Source organism: Canis lupus, chromosome 5, assembly GCF_011100685.1.
Source record: "Canis lupus familiaris isolate Mischka breed German Shepherd chromosome 5, alternate assembly UU_Cfam_GSD_1.0, whole genome shotgun sequence".
NCBI lineage: Eukaryota > Metazoa > Chordata > Mammalia > Carnivora > Canidae > Canis > Canis lupus.
This window is the reverse complement of record NC_049226.1, coordinates 28,907,937-28,913,936: the sequence shown is the minus strand read 5'-3', so window position 1 is coordinate 28,913,936 and position 6,000 is coordinate 28,907,937.

Here is a 6,000-nt window from a genome sequence, read left to right as displayed (position 1 = left end):
GCTCCACATCCCTTGCCATCAGGGAAATACAAATCAAAACCACAATGAGATACCACTTCACACCAGTGAGAATGGGGAAAATTAACGAGACAGGAAACAAAAATGTTGGAGAGGATGTGGAGAAAGGGGAACCCTCTTGCACTGTTGGTGGGAATGTGAAATGGTGCAGCCACTCTGGAAAACTGTGTGGAGGTTCCTCAAAGAGTTAAAAATAGACCTGCCCTACGACCCAGCAATTGCACTGCTGGGGATTTTCCCCAAAGATACAGATGTAGTGAAACGCCGGGACACCTGCACCCCGATGTTTCTAGCAGCAATGTCCACAATAGCCAAACTGTGGAAGGAGCCTCGGTGTCCATCGAAAGATGGATAAAGAAGATGTGGTCTATGTATACAATGGAATATTATTCAGCCATTAGAAATGACAAATACCCACCATTTGCTTCGACGTGGACGGAATTGGAGGGTATTATGCTGAGTGAAATAAGTAAATCAGAGGAGGACAAAATTATATGGTCTCATTCATTTGGGGAATATAAAAAATAGTGAAAGGGAATAAAGGGGAAAGGAGAAAAAATGAGTGGGAAATATTAGAAAGGGAGACAGAACATGAGAGACTCCTAACTCTGGGAAACGAACAAGGGGTGGTGGAAAGGGAGGTGGGTGGGGGTGACTGGGTGACGGGCACTGAGGGGGGCACTTGATGGGATGAGCACTGGGTGTTATGCTATATGTTAGCAATTTGAACTCCAATAAAATATAACTTAAAAAAATAAAATGGAAGCCTTCCTTTAAATTTAAGTGCCACAGGCATAAATATGCTTTAATCCTGTTAAACCTGTGTCCATAACATTATAGAAAGTAATGATTTGTGTGTACATTTCTTCCTGAAAAATCACAAGTCAGCCCTAAATTTCACTGATTATATATCTTCAACATGTCTTACTCTCTGCTGCACTTACTCTCAGTGACTTCATTCATGTACTGACTTGAGAGGGCAATACACCACTGACTTCCAAACACAGCTAACCCTCTAACTACAAGGCCATGAGGGGCACCACCCCCACGCCTTCAAAACCCCATGTAGTGGCCTATCCTACATGCCCCTGGGGACATCCACCATAACATGTTCCACCAAGCTCTGCATCAACTTGCTCTTCTGTCCTCCATTAGTAAATGGTTGTTCCATTCTTCAAATGTTTCAAGCCAAAATCTTTGAGTCTTTCCTGATTCTTCTCATACTCATCCAATCCATCTGCATGTATTTGCTCTACTATCAAAACGTATTCCAAATTTATCATTTCCATTGCCCTTGGCCTCATCCAAACTGTCATTTTTCATCTGGATTACTGTATTAGCCGCCCACCTAATACTGATGACTTCCATCCTTGCTTTGATCAGAACCCTGCTTCCCACCTCACTCTATGAAAGCCTGTCCTTAAAGAGGCCTACAATGCCCTCTGTGATCATTATACCTCCATCTCTCTTACCTCACCTGCTAATCCTGGCCACTCCTCTCTTCTTGGCTCTACACAATCAGTGATCTCCTTGTTATTTCTTGGAAACACTAAGCACACTACCAGCTCAGGGTTGACATGTCATATTCCTTCTGCCTGGTAAGCTCTTCCCCAGACACATGAATGGTTCAACTGTTCACTTCTTCAGATCTCTGTTCAGTGTCACTCTGCCTGTATATACTGTTTAAAATAGTGCTCCTATACTCATACACTCTCCAGAACCCCTTCCTTGACTTATTCTTCCTTAATTACCTTGTCATCATATGATAAAGTATACACACACACACACACACACACAGGCCTAGAACACTTGCTGGCACACAGATGTTTGGGATTTACTGAAAAATTCAGTCCCAGAGGAATATGAATAAGCCTCATTATAAAAGCAAATGGTAGAATAAAACAAGAAATCCCCCCAAAATTTCAGTTTATACAAGACAGAAAACTTGTTTTAAAAAACTATTATAACAAATTGTTTTTTGCTCAAATATCAAGAAAATCACACATGAAAGCAAAATTCTCTATGCACAATCTGTTTTCTACATGGAAGAATAAATTATGGGTAACAGTTCACACACATAGAGTAATACCCACGTCACAAACACACCCCAATGGAGTTTCAGGTAAATCTGGCTTTCTCCATTTTGCTTACTGTTTTAGCTTCCAAGTATGGTATTTGGTTATTTCATAATATCCACAATTTTAACTTAGTACTTGAAATAATCCATATAATTTTCATTAATATTTTAAAGCAGAGAAAGCCAAAACACAGAAAGATAAAACTTCCTCAAAAGAACAGAATTTGGGAGTAAACTAAGAAATTTATAATAAAAACATTTTACTCTAACCCATCTATGGATAGATCCATAAAATATAAAAAAGCTCCAGTAAAATTGGCACAGTAACATGAGATTCTATACTCATAGTGAAGTCTTACCTCATTATATAAAGAATATTTAACACATGGCAAGATAGAACTCATGCAAAAATTAGCCATATTATAAAAGGCCCTAGTTACAAAGCACACAAAATAAAGACAAAATGGTCCAAACAGTAACAACTGGTCTGTGAAAGGAACATGGAAGTACTAACTGCGCAGGATTCAGAGGCCTGTACAGTGGACAAAACAAAGAAACACCATTCTTTGTTAAGAATGGTGTTTGAGGAAAGGTAAATAAATTGTGTTAAAAGCTCTAAATTTGTTTCACTGAAAGAAAAGTCCACTAGAAACATCTGTGTAATTAAATAGTGAATTAGTGACAATTCGCTTGAGCTCGGAGGCTGAACTTCATCTTTCCACGATCTTTAATCTCAATGAATTCACCGTACAAGGCCACTGCTTTCTGGGGCCTCCACCGTAGACTCATGGTAATGGGATTGTCAACAAGAAAGACCAGGTCTTAAGCAATCTCTTCCACTGGCTGTTACAAAGCATTTGTGAAACTAATAAAACTACATTCCTGAAAAATGATATGATACAGATATTTAGTAATCCAGACTAGCGTTTCCTAGTGAGGAAATTTAATGAGGTTTTGCTGTTTTTCTTTCCTGAAGGTAAAATGAACTCTTCGTTGAATGTTTTCTTGTAATGACTTCCAGTGTGATTCACGAAGTAACAGTTCCTCAGGAATTCTTTATGGGGAAGGTTAGGAAAGAGATTACTGTGCCTTCTCTCTCGTTTAACAAAAAAATGCATTTAAATTTTGTATTAAAATATCCCAAAGTTATTTGACAGTTTAGTTGTCTGATAAACAGGAGATGTGCCACAAAACTTCAGGCAACAGGAGCCTTCCTAAGCTCAAACCAAACTTTATCAAACTATGAATTATCACGGTTTTAAGTACACTTCTTCAAGAAAGCAGTAAAACACATTAAATCAGCATTCTTATTACCTGCTTCTCAAATTGACCACAAAATATATTTCAATAAACCCCTAGTTCAAAGTAGTCATCAGACAGAAAGGACATGTTTTGTTGAAGGAACACTTGGTTCAAAGTGAAACGTTTCAACGCAAACACACGTGTGTTCTGAATCTAAGCTACTCTAAGGTGTCTGCCTTAAAAATCCTAATTATCTTAAAATTCTACTCTCGCTCCTCCCCTCTCTGCAAAGTGATGGCGTTCTATATTGTTAAAGGTAATTTTTGGTTTTCTAGATGAAAGGCATTTGTTTTAAGAGACAGTCCTCAGGGTCAATCTCACCCCCACAAAAGGCTCTCACACTTCAGCTGAAGAAACACTCATGTACAGGACTTCAGAGTTTGAAAACCCAAATCCACAAAACCAGTGCATTATACATAAAAACACTGTTACTGTCACCAATATATTCTGTTGAGAATTTTACTGGCAACATTTAAAAAACAAGGAATCCTTAGACCACAGAAAATAATAATGCTGATCAGCACATGACAAAGCACCATTTTGCATCTCCCACTCAAGTAAAAGCATGGTCGCTGCTTAGAGACAACACTGTGTGATTTGAATCCCCAGCAATTTCCTGCAGACACCAGGCCCTGTCAAAAATGACTGGCCCCAAGGGGTGAGGGGATAAGCTTGCATCCTCTAGCTGCGGCGAACCCATACCTGCTCTACGTCCTTCCAATACTGTGACATTGGCACACTATTCCAGAAAGTCATTTCCAACATCTAGCAACAGTGAGTATTTCATCCCATACAAAGAAAAGAATTCAGAAAACTTGTACAACAGGATTCCTGGGAACGCACTTGAAGCTAACTTATAAAAAGAGCCACGGCAGTTGGGAGTTTCTCCTTATTACCGTCCTCTCTGCTTACACCACTTAACCACTTATCGTAATTTTCCCAATACAGTAAATGCTGTTCAAATACAAATCAAGAAATGAAAGATAAGGAACAAGCCCACATCCTGACTGATGAATTAGGCAGAGTAAATCTGCCTCTAAAGTAAGCAAATGTTCTGATTCTTAGGAGGTGAGAGAAGCAGAAGGAACAAGAGAGTGAAGCAAGTGTGATCCAGATGGGACTGGGCTGCTGACTTCGAAGGCAAAGTTTCCTTTTAATTTTCGGATTCCAAAAGCCTAAATACTATGGATAAGTACAAAGTAAACAGGTAGTTTTATTTTTTTTAAAGTCATCTGTAAGTTCTGAGTTTCCTTTTTTTACCTCAATAATGAAGATGACAAGAACATTACTATCACTTCAGTGAAAACTCGTAAGATTTCACTTAAATTTCAGGTTTTGAAATTAAAAGTGGGCAACATTCTTTAAATTTAGAAGCTGTGCCTTGGAGGGAGAGTCAATTACATAAGAAGATTCAAATGTCTAAAAATCAAAACACTGTACTTAAATTTAATTCTGAAACATCATTTGTGATGTTAAACTGTAGCAGTGTCAGTACATGCTTCGTTCTAATAATTCAGTGATTCTAATATTTAGGAGGATCATTACAGGAAAATTATCCTGATGATATTTAGGAAAAACAAGTTTTTGCAGGTATCTATGTTTTATTACAAAGTGATTTCATTAAAAGGCAAGTAAAACAGTAATTACTTTTTCCCAGCTCATTAATGAAACCCATAAAAATCTTTAAAATGCTTTTCTCTTATGTAGTCAATACTGAAAGTCACTCAATAAATTCACTATTCAAAAATCAACCTTTACCTTAAATCCCAAGAGAAATGTCTTTATTGTGGAAAGATAATCTATTTACTTCTTTCCACTCATATACAGAAGTTAGCAATGCTAGTGAGGATGTGGCTGGACTGTCAATCTGAACAGTTTTCACATGACTATGATACTGGATGGTTTGAAAAGCAATGTCCAAACAGCCCTGCTCCTCACCTAAAAGATGCCTTTTACATGAATTAGAAAAGGCTGTCTTTTCCTCAAAATACTTTATTGCCAACATGTAGAAAATCGTGATAATGAGCAATACCATGACTGTACCCATTTGAACGACACCTTTGAGTTGTGCACAATTATACCCAGAGCTCTCTCAAGACACCTTACTTTATTTCTTCTCTTCCTATATGTCTCTCAACTGAATTCAACATCACAGATAAGGTTCTCCTTTTAAGACCAAAAAAGGCCCCTCAACAAAACTCTCCATATCACAAAATGACAGTTAAAGAGATCATATATATGCCACTAGTAATGACAATAATGATGATCATACAACTTCAATATTGCTCTTTAGTCTCTCATCAGCCTAATTTTAATTTTTTTTTTTTAATTTTTATTTACTTATGATAGTCACAGAGAGAGAGAGAGAGGGGGGGCAGAGACACAGGCAGAGGGAGACACAGGTTCCATGCACCGGGAGCCTGATGTGGAATTCGATCCCGGGTCTCCAGGATCGCGCCCTGGGCCAAAGGCAGGCGCCAAACCGCTGCGCCACCCAGGGATCCCTTGAGACCATTAATACATGAACCTTGCTCTTTCAAACAGAAATGAAACTGTAACTGCCTGACACAATCCAGAAAACTTGAGAGCCACATTAAGAATAC